The sequence below is a fragment of the Oncorhynchus nerka genome, linkage group LG19 (genome assembly GCF_034236695.1).
Source record: "Oncorhynchus nerka isolate Pitt River linkage group LG19, Oner_Uvic_2.0, whole genome shotgun sequence".
Lineage (NCBI taxonomy): Eukaryota > Metazoa > Chordata > Actinopteri > Salmoniformes > Salmonidae > Oncorhynchus > Oncorhynchus nerka.
In genome coordinates this window covers 34,208,459-34,228,752 of record NC_088414.1, presented here as the reverse complement: position 1 = coordinate 34,228,752, position 20,294 = coordinate 34,208,459, and the positions used below count along the sequence as shown (strand labels likewise).

At 45.8% G+C, this 20,294-nt stretch overlaps 1 protein-coding gene and 1 pseudogene across 1 annotated transcript in view; one reads left to right on the top strand and one right to left on the bottom strand.

Moving 5' to 3' along the window:
- cfbl (complement factor b, like) overlaps positions 1-12,748 on the bottom strand; it is a 32,783-nt gene extending 20,035 nt beyond the window's left edge. Inside the window, exon 1 of the mRNA XM_065004891.1 lies at positions 12,609-12,748. The gene's annotated coding sequence lies outside the window, so the exon portion shown is untranslated. The remainder of the gene's footprint in view (positions 1-12,608) is intronic.
- LOC115146949 (uncharacterized) lies at positions 335-15,233 on the top strand (annotated as a pseudogene).
- Positions 15,234-20,294: the final 5,061 nt, after the last annotated feature.

The following is a 20,294-nucleotide window of genomic DNA, read 5'->3' as shown; positions in this document are numbered from 1 at the left end:
TTGTGGGTAGTTGTTTTCTGTTTTGTGTTTCTGCACCTGACAGGACTGTTTAGTTTTTGTTCATTCTCTTTGTTATTTTGTTTTGTGTTCAGTTTAAATAAAAATAACATGAACACTTACCACGCTGCACTTTGGTCCACACCTTCTTCATACGACGACCGTTACAGAACTACCCACCAAAAAAGGACCAAGCAGCGTGGTAACCAGGAGCGGAGGGTTCTGGACTCCTAGACTTGGGAGGAGATACTGGAAGGCAAGGGACCCTGGGCACAGGCTGGGGAATATCGCCACCTCAAGGAAGATCTGGAAGCAGTGAGAGCTGAGCGGCGGCGATATGAGGTAAGGCAGCGCAACAGGCACGAGAGGCAGCCCCAAAATGTTTTTTTGGGGGGGCACACGGGGAGATTGGCGGAGTCAGGCGGTAGACCTGAGCCAACTCCCCGTGCTTACAGGAAGAAGCACAGTACTGGTCAGGCACCGTGTTATGCGGTCAAGCTCACGGTGTCGCCAGTACGCGCTCATAGCCCGGTGCGCTATAGGCCAGCCCCCCGCAAGTGCCATGCGAGAGTGGGCATCCAGTCAGGGCGTATTGTGCCGGCCCAGTGTGTTTTGTCTCCGGTACGCCGTTACGGCCCAGGGTATCCTGCACCGGCTCTGCGTGCTGTGTCTCCGGTGCGCTGGGAGGGTGCAGTGCGTCCTATGCCTGCGCTCCGCCCGTGCCGGGCGAATGTGGATATTGAGCCTAAGGGAGAGGTGCGAGTGGTATGCACCAGATCTCCAGTGCTTACCCACAGCCCAGTTCAACCTGTGCCTGCACTCTGGAGGGTCCGGGCTAAAGTGGTCATCCAGCCTGGAGGAGTGGTGCCAAGGCTGCACATCAGAGCTCCAGTGCTCCCCTACAGCCCGGTCCATCCAGTGCCTCCTCCACGCACCAGGCCTCCTGTAGGTCTCCCCTCCCTCCAGGTTCTCCCGTCTGTCCGGAGCCTCCCGTCTGTCAGGAGCTGCCGGAGCCGCCCGTCTGTCAGGAGCTGCCGGAGCCGCCCGTCTGTCAGGAGCTGCCGGAGCCTCCCGTCTGTCAGGAGCTGCCGGAGCCTCCCGTCTGTCAGGAGCTGCCGGAGCCTCCCGTCTGTCAGGAGCTGCCGGAGCCTCCCGTCTGTCAGGAGCTGCCGGAGCCTCCCGTCTGTCAGGAGCTGCCGGAGCCACCCGTCTGTCAGGAGCTGCCGGAGCCACCCCCGTCTGTCAGGAGCTGCCGGAGCCACCCGTCTGTCAGGAGCTGCCGGAGCCACCCGTCTGTCAGGAGCTGCCGGAGCCTCCCGTCTGTCAGGAGCTGCCGGAGCCACCCGTCTGTCAGGAGCTGCCGGAGCCACCCGTCTGTCAGGAGCTGCCGGAGCCACCCGTCTGTCAGGAGCTGCCGGAGCCACCCGTCTGTCAGGAGCTGCCGGAGCCACCCGTCTGTCAGGAGCTGCCGGAGCCACCCTTCACTGCCGGAGTCTCCCGCCTGTCCGACGCTGCCAGAGTCTCCCGTCTATTCGGGGCCCGCTGCAAGGGTCCCCAGTCCCAGGTCGGCGGCGAGGGTCGCCGTTCCAAAGGAGCCAGTTAAGTGGGCCAAGACTATGGTGGAGTGGGGTCTACGTCCCGTGCCAGAGCCGCCACCGAGGACAGATGCCCAACCAGACCCTCCCCTATGGGTTTTGGTTTTGCAGGTCTGCACCTTGGGGGGGGAATACTGTCACGTCCTGACTTTAGTTCCTTTTTTATGTCTCTGTTTTAGTTTGGTCAGGGCGTGATTTGCGGTGGGCATTCTATGTTGTGTATTCTAGGTTTTGTATTTCTGTGTTTGGCCTGGTATGGTTCCCAATCAGAGGCAGCTGTCGATCGTTGTCTCTGATTGAGAACCATACTTAGGCAGCCTGTTTTCCCACTAGGGTTTGTGGGTAGTTGTTTTCTGTGTTTTACCATACAGAACTGTTTCTGTTTTCATTTATTTCTCTTGTTCTTTTGTGTTCGGTTATATTTCATTAAAATATGGACACTTACCACACTGTGCATTGGTCCGATCTTTCCTACTCCTCCTCAGAAGAGGAGGAAAACCGTTACACAAAGAGTCGCAAAATACGTCTATAGCCCTGCCTTATTGACGTTTCACTACAGGCATACTCTCAAACTTTTGTTTTACTTCAATGAAAAAGACCTCCATCATTGCAATCAACAGTAGCTTAGGCTAAGGCTCCTCTCTTGCTTTCTCTCCCCAGCAGCAGGGCAGCCCCAGAAAATGTGGCCTGCCACACAATTTTATTTATTGGCTTTTTATTTATTTAAGTAATTACCAGTAAATGGAAACCCTGCGCCCCAGTGGCTTTCCATAGCCCCCTTACACACACTGCAGAGTGCTCTGTCCATTGTGCTGACGCAGTGCAGTGGAGATATGGCCTACAGATTTTGCACCAACCTGTCACTTAATCATGTCAACTTATTTTTCTATAGGGACATAAAATTCAAAGTAGGAGGTACAAGTTTCAACTGAGGGGGCTAAGCCCCTTTTGCCCCCTACTGGAGGCGGCTACATGTCAGCTGTACACCTCACTAGGCGATCTCACTCATTCTGACTAGAAAGGGGGAGGGTAAACTGTGATTGGCTGAGAAAGTGGGGTGACTTGTAGCTACCACTAAGGTGGAAAAAAACAAGGGGTGTCGGGCAAGTACAACTAACTAATAGTTCAGGGGTGCTGAAACTTTGACATTTCAGACTTGAACCACTACAAACATTTTCATTAATTATTGTACACATAAGACTTCACATTTCCTGTTGCTGCAGGATTATTTTCTTGCAGTAGCAAACTGGCTCAAATTAAGATCCTACATCTGTATTTCAGATGTTTGTTTTTGAACATGGTCATGCATGGCCTTTGAAGTGTTTTGGTCACAGGCCAGTTCACTCTGTGAACCCATATTCTCCTTCTTGATAAGTGGTATTAGCATATACAAAACATGAATGGAGCCGGTGTTTCTAATAAGGAACGAGAGCTTGCTGGTTAGAATAGTATATGTTCAATGATGCAGGATAAGCCAAAATCATGCATTCTTGTATGGGAAATTCCATGCTACAAATACATACTGGTTCTTGGGACTTTGTCTTAAACTGTGGGCCTATATGCCATGTAGGCCTACTGTGGAAATTGTGCTGTTATTTACTTCTTTGTTTACCTAGAATACCACACCTCAGTCCCCACTGGGATAAATAAACCTATTATATAATAACATTACAGCATGTATTTCCAATCAAACGACCAGACAGCCCCCTTGTGTCCATGATATTCAGGTGCGCCATCAAATATGAATTTGTCTCCCTTTCTTTATTATCATGAAATAGGCTAAATAGACCTCTCATCGTTCAATAACGTAAACTGTGAAGTTTGACCAAGTTGACTTGAAATCAATCCTGTATTATAGCAACAATGTGTTGCCTTTGAAAAGCATAGTGTCATGGCGTCATATAGGCTGCAATAGATTGATATGCTCATTTATGTTCAGCGCGCTCACAGCCAATAGGCGCTCTCTGGGCAGCCTAGCAATGATAACTGGCTTTTTATAACAGGCATTTTCGAGCCAACATTTAAACACACTTCATTGAGTGTGTTCTGTAAGCCTCGCTTTTGACAAAGGAGATGGCCTACTATATATAAACTGCTACACAAGTAGACTAACTGGGTGAGATTAACGTTCAAAACAAATTGCTATTATTTATTATTTCGTGTATTTCTTTTTGGTTGATTTGTTTTTGCATGGTGATACACAGCTGAACTACTGGCTGCTCAGAAATATTTCAAATAGCTTTGTGTGAGTCAGAAATGAATAAGAATGAGTTTGTTAGGCTATTTTAATCGTCTCGCTTTAGGGCACTTATTCTATGACCGTCTCTTCAGCTGCTGGCCTGTTGCTTGACTCTTAAAGAAGATAGGCAATTGAAATATTGCCTAACATTAGCTGTATTGTTGAATTTGTTACATGTTATAGAATAATCCACATGAAAAGCCTACATGGATTTCCCACCAAACAATGCAGGCAAACCAAACATCCGTTCAATAGAGTGCCAGTAAATGGCATGCCTACCGTTACTGTAAGAAGGAAGTGACAGTAACGGCATGCCTACCGTTACTGTAAGAAGGAAGTGACAGTAACGGCATGCCTACCGTTACTGTAAGAAGGAAGTGACAGTAACGGCATGCCTACCGTTACTGTAAGAAGGAAGTGACAGTAACGGCATGCCTACCGTTACTGTAAGAAGGAAGTGACAGTAACGGCATGCCTACCGTTACTCTAAGAAGGAAGTGACAGTAACGGCATGCCTACCGTTACTCTAAGAAGGAAGTGACAGTAACGGCATGCCTACCGTTACTCTAAGAAGGAAGTGACAGTAACGGCATGCCTACCGTTACTCTAAGAAGGAAGTGACAGTAACGGCATGCCTACCGTTACTCTAAGAAGGAAGTGACAGTAACGGCATGCCTACCGTTACTCTAAGAAGGAAGTGACAGTAACGGCATGCCTACCGTTACTGTAAGAAGGAAGTGACAGTAACGGCATGCCTACCGTTACTCTAAGAAGGAAGTGACAGTAACGGCATGCCTACCGTTACTCTAAGAAGGAAGTGACAGTAACGGCATGCCTACCAGTTACTCTAAGAAGGAAGTGACAGTAACGGCATGCCTACCGTTACTCTAAGAAGGAAGTGACAGTAACGGCATGCCTACCGTTACTCTAAGAAGGAAGTGACAGTAACGGCATGCCTACCGTTACTCTAAGAAGGAAGTGACAGTAACGGCATGCCTACCGTTACTCTAAGAAGGAAGTGACAGTAACGGCATGCCTACCGTTACTCTAAGAAGGAAGTGACAGTAACGGCATGCCTACCGTTACTGTAAGAAGGAAGTGACAGTAACGGCATGCCTACCGTTACTGTAAGAAGGAAGTGACAGTAACGGCATGCCTACCGTTACTGTAAGAAGGAAGTGACAGTAACGGCATGCCTACCGTTACTGTAAGAAGGAAGTGACAGTAACGGCATGCCTACCGTTACTGTAAGAAGGAAGTGACAGTAACGGCATGCCTACCGTTACTGTAAGAAGGAAGTGACAGTAACGGCATGCCTACCGTTACTGTAAGAAGGAAGTGACAGTAACGGCATGCCTACCGTTACTGTAAGAAGGAAGTGACAGTAACGGCATGCCTACCGTTACTGTAAGAAGGAAGTGACAGTAACGACATGCCTACCGTTACTGTAAGAAGGAAGTGACAGTAACGGCATGCCTACCGTTACTGTAAGAAGGAAGTGACAGTAACGGCATGCCTACCGTTACTCTAAGAAGGAAGTGACAGTAACGGCATGCCTACCGTTACTCTAAGAAGGAAGTGACAGTAACGGCATGCCTACCGTTACTCTAAGAAGGAAGTGACAGTAACGGCATGCCTACCGTTACTCTAAGAAGGAAGTGACAGTAACGGCATGCCTACCGTTACTCTAAGAAGGAAGTGACATGCCTACCGAAGCATGCCTACCATGCCTACCGTTACTCTAAGAAGGAAGTGACAGTAACGGCATGCCTACCGTTACTCTAAGAAGGAAGTGACAGTAACGGCATGCCTACCGTTACTGTAAGAAGGAAGTGACAGTAACGGCATGCCTACCGTTACTCTAAGAAGGAAGTGACAGTAACGGCATGCCTACCGTTACTGTAAGAAGGAAGTGACAGTAACGGCATGCCTACCGTTACTGTAAGAAGGAAGTGACAGTAACGGCATGCCTACCGTTACTGTAAGAAGGAAGTGACAGTAACGGCATGCCTACCGTTACTGTAAGAAGGAAGTGACAGTAAATGACATGCCTACCGTTACTGTAAGAAGGAAGTGACAGTAACGGCATGCCTACCGTTACTGTAAGAAGGAAGTGACAGTAACGGCATGCCTACCGTTACTGTAAGAAGAAGTGACAGGGCATGCCTACCGTTACTGTAAGAAGGAAGTGACAGTAACGATGCCTACCGTTACTGTAAGAAGTGCTGACAGTAACGGCATGCCTACCGTTACTGTAAGAAGGAAGTGACAGTAACGGCATGCCTACCGTTACTGTAAGAAGGAAGTGACAGTAACGGCATGCCTACCGTTACTGTAAGAAGGAAGTGACAGTAACGGCATGCCTACCGTTACTGTAAGAAGGAAGTGACAGTAACGGCATGCCTACCGTTACTGTAAGAAGGAAGACAGTAACGGCATGCCTACCGTTACTGTAAGAAGGAAGTGACAGTAACGGCATGCCCCGTTACTGTAAGAACTGTAAGGGAAGTGACAGTAAGACATGCCTACCGTTACTGTAAGAAGGAAGTGACAGTAACGGCATGCCTACCTTACTGTAAGAAGGAAGTGACAGTAACGGCATGCCTACCGTTACTGTGGAAGAAGTGACAGTAACGGCATGCCTACCGTTACTGTAAGAAGGAAGTGACAGTGACGGCATGCCTACCGTTACTGTAAGAAGGAAGTGACAGTGACGGCATGCCTACCGTTACTGTAAGAAGGAAGTGACAGTGACGACATGCCTACCGTTACTGTAAGAAGGAAGTGACAGTGACGACATGCCTACCGTTACTGTAAGAAGGAAGTGACAGTAACGACATGCCTACCGTTACTGTAAGAAGGAAGTGACAGTAACGGCATGCCTACCGTTACTGTAAGAAGGAAGTGACAGTAAATGACATGCCTACCGTTACTGTAAGAAGGAAGTGACAGTAACGGCATGTCTACAACTACTGGAAGAGGGAAGTGTCAGGGTGTAGCCACGTGCAAGCGAGTCAGATCCTCAGCGTGCTGTCTGTCCTACGATCAGAGACACCGGTCCCGATACCAAAGATTTACAAATACACATCAATATATAAATAAGATCAACTAGAATTTCAATTTGAAGCAAAAGGAAGCAGAAGGCAGGTGAGTGTGAGCGACAGGTATGAGTACCCCATGGTTTATTATTTAAGATACTCTTTTTTTTATGTCTTATCTTGTAGATACTCTTAGTTGACAGATGGAAGATAGTGTTCAAACCTACCGGCTCCCTTGAGAAGCTTGTCTGTGGTCTCAGGTTGGTCATGGTGACACTTACTTTTCTCAAAGTAAAGTACCCCATGAACTTCTTCATCACTGCCATGGAGGTACCACAGCTTCTCTGTCACACCCACACAGCATCACTGCCATGGAGGTACCACAGCTTCTCTGTCACACCCACACAGCATCACTGCCATGGAGGTACCACAGCTTCTCTGTCACACCCACACAGCATCACTGCCATGGAGGTACCACAGCTTCTCTGTCACACCCACACAGCATCACTGCCACGGAGGTACCACAGCTTCTATGTCACACCCACCCACCCACACAGCATCACTGCCATGGAGGTACCACAGCTTCTCTGTCACACCCACACAGCATCACTGCCACGGAGGTACCACAGCTTCTATGTCATACCCACCCACCCACACAGCATCACTGCCATGGAGGTACCACAGCTTCTCTGTCACACCCACACAGCATCACTGCCACAGAGTTACCACAGCTTCTCTGTCACACCCACACAGCATCACTGCCATGGAGGTACCACAGCTTCTCTGTCACACCCACACAGCATCACTGCCGTGGAGGTACCACAGCTTCTCTGTCACACCCACACAGCATCACTGCCGTGGAGGTACCACAGCTTCTCTGTCACACCCACACAGCATCACTGCCGTGGAGGTACCACAGCTTCTCTATCTCATCACAACCTGTCACACAGACTCACAACAAAATTTTTAACTGATAGACATGGATGAATATTACACATTCAGGCAATACTGTCTAATATTAGTTTGTTCTGTGTTGAGAGTAGGGGGCTTGTGTCACCTCTGTTCTCCCATTGTTTTCTGCTGAAGTATTTTGACGACCGCCTCAAGGGGACCGCGTCAAGTATCGGATCGGCCTTGGTTACTAACGGGACCACCCCGGTTACTAACGGAACCACCCAGGTTACTAAAGGAACCACCCCGGTTACTAACGGAACCACCCCGGTTACTAACGGAACCACCCCGGTTACTAACGGAACCACCCCGGTTACTAACGGAACCACCCCGGTTACTAACGGAACCACCCCGGTTACTAACGGAACCACCCCGGTTACTAACGGAACCACCCCGGTTACTAAAGGAACCACCCCGGTTACTAACGGAACCACCCCGGTTACTAACGGAACCACCCAGGTTACTAAAGACTAGAAGTTTGCCAGCTGGATGACTCTTCTAGCCCAGTTACCCCTCCTCCTCTGCACCCTGGCCAACTCCTTCCTTTATCAGCGGTGAGAAACAACTACAGGGTTCTATGTGTGTTACTGTTGTTTCACCTCTATAGTGTAGTGGTCTAACTCAACCTTTATCTTGTGTGGCGGTAGGATCAAAGAGAAGGTCCGGATTGCTGTCAGTATGGTCTCCATCCTCTTCCTCCTCACTGCCATCATGGTCAAAGTGCCCATGCAGCCTCACAGCTTCTTCTCTATCACCATGGCAACTATATGGTTCATCAACTGCGAGTTGGTTCCCACCCGTCTTCATGTCTATGGGTCCGGTTGTATATAATGTAATTAGTAATCATATACACTACTGTTCAAAAGTTTGGGGTCACTTATAAATGTCCTTGTTTTTGGAGGAAAAGCTGATGTCCATTAAAATAACATCAAATTGATCAGAAATGTAGAGTAGACACCCGCAAAACACCGGTCTCAACGTCAACAGTGAAGATGCTGGCCTTCTAGGCAGAGTTGCAAAGAAAAAGACATATCTCAGGACTGGCCAATAAAAATAAAAGATTAAGATGGGCAAAAGAACACAGACACTGGACAGAGGAATTCTGCCTAGAAGGCCAACATCCCAGAGTCGCCTCTTCACTGTTGACGTTGATACTGGTGTTTTGTGGGTACTATTTAATGAAGTTGCCAGTTGAGGACTTGTGAGGTGTCTGGTTCTCAAACTAGACACTAATGTACTTGTCCTCTTGCTCAGTTGTGCACTGGGGCCTCCCACTCCGCTTTCTATTCTGGTTAGAGACAGTTTGCTCTGTTCTGTGAAGTACACAGCATTGTATGAGATCTTCAGTTTCTTGGCAATTTCTCGCATGGAATAGCCTTCATTTCTCAGAACAAGAATAGATTGACGAGTTTCAGAAGAAAGTCTTTGTGTCTGGCCATTTTGAGCCGGTAATCAAACCTTCAAAATGCTGATGCTCCAGATACTCAACTAGTCTAAAGAAGGACTGTTTTATTGCTTCTTTAATCAGAACAACAGTTTTCAGCTGTGCTAACATCATTGCGAAAGGGTTTTCTAATGATCAATTAGCCTTTAAAATGATACATTTGGATTAGCTAACACAACGTGCCATTGGAACAAGGGAGTGATGGTTGCTGATAATGGGCCGCTGTGCGCCTATGTAGATATTCCATAAAAGAATCTGCCGTTTCCAGCTACAATAGTAATTTACAACATTACCATTGTCTACGCTGTATTCCTGATCAATTTGATGTTATTTTAATGGACAAAAAAAATATTTTCTTTCCAAAACAAGGACATTTCTAAGTGAGCCCAAACGTTTGAACGGTAGTGTAAGTAGTAGCATCACTATTTTACCTGATGAAAATGTGTTCCGAGGAGTTTTCATGTGTAAATACACTAATTTCTATCACATCCCCTTTCTCTCTCACACATCCCCTCTCTCTCACACATCCCCTCTCTCTCACACACACATCCCCTTTCTCTCTCACACATCCCCTCTCTCTCACACATCCCCGCTCTCTCACACACACATCCCCTTTCTCTCTCACACACACATCCCCTTTCTCTCTCACACACATCCCCTTTCTCTCTCTCACACATCCCCTCTCTCTCTCACACACATCCCCTCTCTCTCACACACATCCCCTCTCTCACACACATCCCCTCTCTCTCACACATCCCCTCTCTCTCACACATCCCCTCTCTCACACACATCCCCTCTCTCTCACACACATCCCCTCTCTCTCACACACATCCCCTCTCTCTCTCACATCCCCTCTCTCTCACACACATCCCCTCTCTCTCACACATCCCCTCTCTCTCACACATCCTCTCTCTCACACATCCCCTCTCTCTCACATCCCCTCTCTCTCACACATCCCCTCTCTCTCACACATCCCCTCTCTCTCTCACACATCCCCTCTCTCTCTCACATCCCCTCTCACACATCCCCTCTCTCTCTCACACATCCCCTCTCTCTCACACATCCTCTCTCTCTCACACATCCCCTCTCTCTCACACATCCCCTCTCTCTCTCACACATCCCCTCTCTCTCTCTCACACATCCCCTCTCTCTCTCACACATCCCCTCTCTCTCACATCCCCTCTCTCTCTCACACATCCCCTCTCACATCCCCTCTCTCTCTCACACATCCCCTCTCTCTCACACATCCCCTCTCTCTCACATCCCCTCTCTCACACATCCCTCTCTCTCTCACACATCCCTCTCTCACACATCCCCTCTCTCACATCCCCTCTCTCACATCCCTCTCTCACACATCCCCTCTCTCACACATCCCCTCTCTCTCTCTCACATCCCTCTCTCTCTCTCTCTCACACACATCCCCTCTCTCTCTCTCTCTCACACATCCCCCTCTCACACATCCCCTCTCTCTCACACATCCCCCTCTCTCTCTCACACATCCCCCTCTCTCTCTCACACATCCCCCTCTCTCTCTCACACATCCCCTCTCTCTCTCACACACATCCCCTCTCTCTCTCTCTCTCTCTCTCTCTCTCACACATCCCCTCTCTCTCTCTCACACATCCCCTCTCTCTCTCTCTCACACATCCCCCTCTCTCTCACACATCCCCTCTCTCTCTCTCACACACATCCCCTCTCTCTCTCTCACACATCCCCTCTCTCTCTCTCTCACACATCCTCTCTCTCTCTCTCTCTCTCACACATCCCCTCTCTCTCTCTCACACATCCCCTCTCTCTCTCTCTCTCTCTCACACACATCCCCTCTCTCTCTCACACATCCCCTCTCACACATCCCCTCTCTCTCTCTCTCACACATCCCCTCTCTCTCTCTCACACATCCCCTCTCTCTCTCTCACACATCCCCTCTCTCTCTCACACATCCCCTCTCGCTCTCTCACACATCCCCTCTCTCTCTCTCACACATCCCCTCTCTCTCTCTCACACATCCCCTCTCTCTCTCTCACACATCCCCTCTCTCTCTCTCACACATCCCCTCTCTCTCTCTAGCTTTTGGAGCAGTGCTCCAGGGCAGTCTGTTTGGGCTGGTGGGTCTGCTCTCCCCGAGGTACAGCACATTGTTTATGAGTGGTCAGGGATTGGCAGGGATCTTTGCTGCCATGGCTAGTCTGTTCTCTATCCTCAGTGAGTACTACATTTCCATACTTTCACCTCTACCTTGTTATTATGTCAATTATGTTTTCATCCTGATTAATGCTGAGTTTCTCTACATTCTCTGTGTAGGTAAAGCAGACAGGGCCAGTGCTGCTCTTGGGTACTTCATAACCCCCTGTGTGGCAACACTGATCACCCTGCTTAGCTACTTACTACTGCCACACCTGGTGAGTGGCAGTTTCATGACAGGAAACAGGCAATTCAACTACTATTGCTTAGGATATTACAGAGGAATGTACTCATAACATTTTCTGTTGTGTTCTAGGAGTTTGCCCAGTTTTACTTTGAGAAAAGTACGTTTCACCATGACCAACCTGAGACCACAGACAAGCTTCTCAAGGGAGCCGGTAGGTTTGAACACTATCTTCAATCTGTCAACTAAGAGTATCTACAAGATAAGACATTAAAAAAAGAGTATCTTAAATAATACATCTGTCTTATCCCCACCCCCCAAAACATGCACTCCCTTTACCTACTAGCACTGGCTTTGCTGATAACTACCTTATTGAGGAGAAATGTACTTACTACGACTGTGATATGTGTTTGTCTCACCTAGCGATCTTAAGATGACTAAGTTGCTCTGGATAAGAGCGTCAGCTAAATGGTTCAAACAGGGGTGTCAAACATTCCATGGAGGGCCTAGTGTGCGGGTTTTCCCTTTCAATTAAGACCTAGACTACCAGGTGAGTAGAGTTACTAGTCAGTGACATTAATTCATCAATCAAGTACAAGGGTGCAGTGAAAACCAGCAGACACTGCCCTTCGTGGAATGAGTTTGACACATGGACTAAAATGTCAACATTTAAAACTATTAACGGGGCTTCCCGAGTGGCGCAGGATGTCTTAACACCATACCCAAACCGTGAGTCCGCGTGCGCCATCGTGGGCAAATTGATTTTGTCCCCCCACACCAAACGCGATCACGACACGCAGGTTGAAATGTCTAAGCAAACTCTGAACCAATTATATTAATTTTGGGACAGGTCGAAAAGCATTAAACATTTATGTCAATTTATCTAGCTAGCTTGCAGTTGCTAGCTAATTTGTCCTATTTAGCTAGCTTTTTGCGATCTGATTTATCATGTGATAAAAACATTGAGCTGTTATTTTACCTGAAATGCACACGGTCCTCTACTCCGACAATTAATCCACACATAAAACGGTAAACTGAATAGTTTCTAGTCATCTCTCCTCCTTCCAGTCTTTTTCTTCTTTGGACTTAATATGGTGATTAGCAATGAACTTTCATAAAGTGTATTATCACCACCGACCTCCATTCATCTTTCAGTCACCCAAGTGGGTATAGCCAATGAGGAGATGGCACGTGGGCAATTGCTTCTAAAAGCCAATGAGGTGATGAGAGAGGCAGGACTTGCAGCGCGTTCTGCGCCACAAATGAAAGCAACTTCTATTTTAGCGCCTGGCAACGCAGACACCCGTTGGCGCACGCGAGCAGTGTGGGTGCAATGATGGAATAACATGTATGTGTAAATGTATTTTGTGTGCGCGAGCAGTGTGGTCAACATGTAAGGCACTGCATCGCAGTGCTAGACACGTCACTACAAATCCGGGTTTGATCCTGGGCTGTGTTGCAGCCGGCCGCAACCGGGGGACCCATGAGGCGGCGCACACTTACATTTACATTTACATTTAAGTCATTTAGCAGACGCTCTTATCCAGAGCGACTTACTTGGCCCAGCGTCGTCTGGGTTAGGGGAGGGTTTGGCCGGCCGGGATGTCCTTGTCCCATTGCGCTCTAGTGACTCCTTGTGGCGGGCAGGTCCTGCCACAAGGTGTACGGTGTTTCCAGGTTAAGCGAGCAGTGTGTCAAGAAGCATTGTGGCTTGGCAGGGTCGTGTTTTGGAGGACGCATGGCACTTGACCTTTGCCTCTCCCAAGTCCGTACGGAAGTTGCAGCGATGGGACAAGACGGTAACTACCAATTGGATATCATGAAATTTGGGAGAAAAAGGGGTAAAAAAATTATGAAAATAAATGATTAACAAATACCATATACCTTATAGAGGAGCTATTAATAATTAATTCATTTATGTGCAGTGATTTTCCTTAACTAAGTACGGACTATTTTCTCACTTCCTCTGAAAAATTAGTGTTGTTCAATGGCGACCAAAATGGCTTCAACAATAAACCCATAATAACCAATGACGATTTTTGAGGCCAGTGGGACCAAAGAATCCCTGTTCATGATGCAGCAGACTGACAGTCACAGCAGGTCATCTGTCCTGGCAGTCTTCAAAAAGGTGCCTTGTCCTCCCTCTATCCCACTGTCATTCAAATCTCAATTCAAATACCATTCTTTTCTCAAACATTTCCTTAACATTTTGTTTGTTACTGTTGTACAGATTTGGGTGATGGTCCTCTGTGTGACGTGTGTGCTGGCTGTCACACTGTCAGTTTTCCCTGCTGTCACAGTAAAAGTGAAGAGTGTGTATGGAAACAAGGAATGGGGTGAGCAAACAGTCGGGATAATAATAATAGCCTAGATATGCCCAGTTAAGACAGTTGTGGTTGAATAGAGCAGAGAGGGCATGGGATTGAACTTTTTTAGCACGGCTCTGCTGCAGTCGTAACCTGATTGGCTGCTTGCTATGCTGAACAAACTGGATCACACCTGTATGTCTGTCTTTCAGACCGATACTTTCTCTGTATCTGCTGCTTCATCGTCTTTAACGTCATGGACCTGATTGATTTACTCACTGAAGGGAAATAGATGAGACACATCTTCCATAATGCCAATTCAAAATTATATGGATATTTAAAATGAAAAGGTTATTGTACACGGATCTACACTGAACAAAAATATCAACGCAACATGCAACAATTTCAAAGAGTTTACTGAGTTACATTTCATATGAGGAAATCATTAGGCCCTAATCTATAGATTTCATATGACTGGGAATACAGATTTGCATCAGTTGGTCACAGATACCTAATAAAAAAAGTAAGTAAGGGCATAGATCAGAAAACCAGTCAGTATCTAGTGACCACCATTTCCTTCATGTAGCGCAACACATCTCCTTTGCATAGAGTTGATCAGGCTGTTGATTGTGGCCTGTGGAAGGTTGTCCCAATCTTCAATGTGTGAAGTTGCTGGATATTGACAGGAACTGTAACAAGCTGTTGTACACGTTGATTAAGAGCATCCCAAGAATGCTCAATGGGTGACATGTCTGGTGAGTATGTAGGTGTTATGAATCTTATGAATAATGGCTAAACAATGTATACATTTAACTATAACTAATTGAATTCTACCCAGTTTGACTATAGAAAGAGGTTATGTAGCATGGATAAGGGGTAATTGGAAATGATAACCATTGTGTAGGAAGGAATATGTGTGTGTGTGTGTGTGTGTGTGTGTGTGTGTCTTAAGTAAGCAAAGAGGGTCATTAACCTATGTTTGAACCGACTCAGCTATAACTCTGGCGATCAAATAAGACAGCGAGAGCCCTTCCAGGTTTTTCCGTATCTGGAACTGTCTGCTAAGTAGTGATAAATTATGGTGAGACTTAAGGAGTTAATCCATATATAGTGTGTGTCATGAGTGTGCGCTAGTAGGTTAGAATGAACTTTTGAACCTGCTTTGTCCTGGTCGAGAGGAGGAGATAGGTTATAAAATGTATGATGTGATATATATATAAGCTGTTGTACATGGTTCTATGGGCAGCGCGCTCCGAGAATAAATGCTATTGGCACATTTTTTGATAGACTGGTCTCTGTCTATTTTATGCAAATAAGGATCTTAGAAACAGACAGAATGATTTTAATTGAATTGGTTAATGAACACATATAGCAATTGTAAAATTCCGATGACAGTAGGCCATGGAAGAACTGGGACATTTTCAGCTTCCAGGAATTATGTTCAGATCCTTTTGATATGGGGCCAGGCATTATCATGCTGAAACATGAGGTGATGGCGGCAGATGAATGGCACGACAATGGGCCTCAGGATTTTGTCACGGTATCTCTGCATTCAAATTGCCATCAATAAAATGCAATTGTTCATTGTCCGTAGCTTATGCCTGCACATACCATAACCCCACCACCATCATGGGGCAGGCACTCTGTTCACAACGTTGACATCAGCAAACCGCTCGCCAACACGATGTCGTACACTCTGCCATCTGCCCAGTACAGTTGAATCCGGAATTCATCTGTGAATAGCACACTTCTCCAGCGTGACAGTAGCCATCGAAGGTGAGCTTTTGCCCAGGACAATGAGCACACAGACAGTTTGAGCAGAAAATCTTTGGTCATGCCAACCAACAGTTTCATCAGCTGTCCGGGAGGCTAGTCTTGGACGATCCCTTAGTTGAAGAAGCCGGATGTGGAAGTCCTGGGCTGGTGTGGTTGTGAGGCCGATGGATGTACGACATAATTTCAGAGAATTTGGCAGGAGAGAAATGAACATGCAATTCGCTGGCAACAGCTCTGGTGGACATTCCTGCAGCCAGCGTGACAATTGCATGCTCCCTTCAAAATTGAGGCATCTGTGGCATTGTATTGTGTGACAAAACTGTACATTTTAAAGTGGCCTTTTACTGACCCCAGCAGAAGGTGCACCTGTGTAATGATCACGCTGTTTAATCAGCTTCTTCATATGCCACACCTGTCAGGTGGATGGATTATCTTGGCAAAGGAGAAATGCTCACTAACAGGGATCTAAACAAATCTGTGCATAACATTTTTGCTAAATAAGTTTTTTGTGCATATGGAATATTTCTGGGATCATTTATTTCAGATCATGAAGCATGGGACCAACACTTTACATGTTGTGTTTATATTTATGTTCAGTGTATATACATTATATCTATATATAAGGTACAGTACCAGTCAAAAGTTGACACACCTACTCATTCAAGGGTTTTATTTATTTTTACTATTTTCTACATTGTAGACATCAAAACTATGAAATAACACATAGGCATCATGTAGTAACCAAAAAAGTGTTAAATAAATATATTTTATATTTGAGATTCTTCATAGTAGCCACCCTTTGCCTTGATGACAGCTTTGCACACTCTTGGCATTCTCTCAACCAACCAATGCAGAAAATAGTCCAAATAAAGAAAACCCTTGAATTAGTAGGTGTGTCCAAACTTTTAACTGTTATTGTATATCTTTTTTTATGGAAGTATTTTGTTCTGGTTGAGGATTTTAATTTTGTATTTTTATACTGTATTTATTATTTTCCTTTTCACTATATTGTTATTGCATTTCATGATCATTTAAAGGTATTTCATACACAATATTTCAGCCTCTGTCAAGACTATTTTTACGGGAAAAGTCTGGGGTCTATGGCACATAGACATCATGTATTCCATTCATTTTTTTGTCACTGTCTGACATTTCGATGGTTTAATAAATTAAATAAAAACGTTTGCAGAAAGACAAAGAATGTTTCTCCTCTGTCTCTCTTCCATGCCTGTTAGCTAATGCAGGCAGCAGGGGACTTGGATTCGGGGGAAAACTTTGAACATTGGGATATTGAAGACATGATAGATCAAACGCATAGTATTTAAAGGAGTGAGAAGCTAATGGTTCTCTGTAGTAAGACAACTAAGCTTGGAATGTGTTGAATGCAGGGGAAACTATTGCATGTGACAGTACTGATAAGAGGAGAAACCGTTGAAGGCTCATGTCACTTAGTTCCCTGCTTAGCATGAAGGAAGCAATGTTTAGAGAAAAGGAGGAGACTCCACCCACAGTGGGGTATGAATACCACCACAGTGGAAGCCATGTATTTAACGCCATGAATACAGCTGTATCGACCCTTTGGGGAGAATTAAACTTGGTTAAGCTTCTCCAGTGTTCTTGGGTTATTTACTCTGATAGAACATAACAGGAGTAAATATGGTAGCTAATATCAAACTCCATGTGCTCTTATCCTAGGAGCCATTACATGCTTGTCCTGACGAGAGGACAGTTAAACGTGTATCGAAAGCGTAACTTCTCAAATCATGCACTAATATAGGATGGTAAAGAGATGCAAAAAAAAACATTTGAATGTGATCAAACTCATTTAACACAGTAGTAAAACCATGTTGTCTTTGTCAGGGTTCCTCCCATAGAGTTATGCCACCTCAGAGGAGTCTGCAGGTTCCTCATAGAGATCAGTATCCTCCCAGGCCTCCTGTGTGTCCCCCTCTAGCTGTAAGTTCTGTTCCTGGAGCAGAGCCTTGCTCCACAGCAGAACCTTGTCCAGCCCAGCCTGTTCCAGGATCAGGGAGAAACACTGCTCTGCCTCCCTCCGGGCCTGACACAGGACACACAACCCTTTGATGTCATCTCCACTTCCTGAGACCGGGCACTGACATTATACCGTTGTTGGTACTTGACTTTAGATGTGCTTAACTCTGGCTGAATAGTGATTACTGGTAAGGAGGGATATCAGCAGAGTTGCTACTCTATGCTGAACTCTGACCTGCCAGTGGTGCGGGAGCAGCAGTGGTCTGCTGTTGACATTCTCCAATCACCTCTGCCAGCTCAGATTGATACTCAGCACAATGCACCCTCATCTCCTTCCTAAGTCACACAAAAGGAGGGCTGAATATTGTTCAGCACAGTATTCTTCTGTGAGCTGAGCTCCCCTCCCCCCATGGTCTTCAGATACAGTTACACCTGTAGTTGTTGTTGCCACTGTGCCCTGGCAGTGCTGTGATGTCTTGACGTTGAGCTACTTGGACACCTCTTTCTGAACCCTACACCTGGCTTCTGACTTCTGCTTCTCTGCTCTCAGCGTCTTCTCCTCGCTCGTTGCTAGTTGCTTGTAATCATGTAATCAGAGAAGAATATGTTATCATTAGTCTAGATAGAAACCTTCCACAGTTAAAAAGTATTTAAGTGAAGTTAAGAATTTATCAGAAATTCACATACTTCACTGCCTTCTCTCGTAACAGTGCAGGTAAGTCTTTGTGAGCTGGACATAATTCTTGCTAGGTCCCACTTCACCCCCGGGTATGGGGTCTTCTTGACATTCTTCAGGGTTTCCTTAGATGTACTGACAGCCTGATCCCCTGCAGCATTCACCTGGAAACTAAAAGGCTATGACACAGTGGAATACATTCCCTGCAACCTCCCTAAGTCGGATGTAGTCCGGTTGATGATAGGATGGAATGTGAGCTTCTTCTCCACTCTCGTTAGAAGGAGGCGATGAGTAGCCAGCTGGGCACATCTTTCTACCTCTTATCAGTCCATTCTCGCCGCTTGGAACAACTTGTTATTCTGAGAAATAGAACACACAGAACATCGCCTGGCACGTTATTTCACACGGGAAAAACAATTTCAAGTGATTTTCAGCTGTCACATAATTTTTAAAATTAATCTACAAGAGCAAAATATCTGTGAAAGCATTGGACTTTTTCTCAATTGTATCGCATTGAAATGAATATCCTCTGCCAGCCTTCTGTTTATGTTTACTTATGTTTGTGTTGTCGTCTTGTACCACATTGTGTTGATTCTCTCGACTGAATATGAAATCCTAATCGTAAGTACTAAGTTTAAAAGACATATTTGACACTTTTTTGTTTGTGTGAGTGAAAGAGTGAAAGAGAGAGAGAGTGAGCGTGCAGGGGTTTGGGGGAATTAGACACTCAACATATGAATTATGTTTGCCCAGTCAATGCTTCTGCATGTGAACCTAGCAGAACGGTAGGCTACTGACACTGCTGTTATATGATGGACCCAGAGTAGGAAACTTTCCTTCCTCTCAGACATGGGCTGCACTGGAGGGTGGCTGGTCTGGGTTATGTGCCTGGTGTCTCCCCACTTGGAGTATGTTGAGTTGAGCTGTGGGGTTAATAGGAACAAGGGAACTGTAAAATATACATAACCAAACCTGATTTTATGTTTTGTTGCCTCTCATTTCACTGGTGCATGATTCTCATTTGCTATGCTAATTATTATTATTATTTTTTTAGAAGTGTAAAGGATAATTAGTTTTTCTGAAGTTGGCTAAATGTTTTATGACTATGTGTAACCATTCATTACTCATTATGTAATGACGTAGCCCCCAAAAAATCTGTTAAAGAGAAGATGCTTAAATTACCCTGTTCATAAATCATTTCATCTTTAAAACAAAATACTATCTAATTGACTAGCACTAACTCCTTGTTATAAAAATCAGAACTAAAATAGAAGCTATAGCCTGCTTCTGAGGATGGCAGGCATTTGATATGGCAGTTTTTTTTTTGAAAGACTGTTTAAATTGGATTAATAGTGGGTTTTCACTACATGGTGAATAAGGCTTGTTTTACCCACATCTGTCAGCAATGAGTGTTTGGCTGCTTGGTCTAAGCTATCAACAGTAAATAGTGCCCAGTATCCACACTAGTTTCCCATACATACAAAGGGCCTGGGGATGGTGCATTATTCCAGTAATGAGAGAAGGGGAGGGAGGGAGGCCCGGGCTGGTCTGGGACTGCCTGCTAGACCAGAGGTTACGAGAGTGCGTTGGACAAATAATTGTACCTTTTTTTTTTTTTTTTTTTTAAAGAAACACGAGAAACTGTATTTATTGTGTTATCATTTTGTGTTTTTATTGAACTGCTACACAACAAAACCCAGTGCTGCAGTGTCTCATTCATGCCAATGTATTACCTTGTATTAACCATAGGATATCTCACATGTGAGAGGAATTTGAGTAGAGGAATGTGCCTGCTTGGCCCAATGATAGGAGTTTCTGCCTTATGCTCTTCCACTGTGCAGGTGCAGTGAGGATGACCCTGAGAGACCAGTCTGGAGGTGGTTCACAGAGACTCTGTGACCCTGCTCTGCTCCTT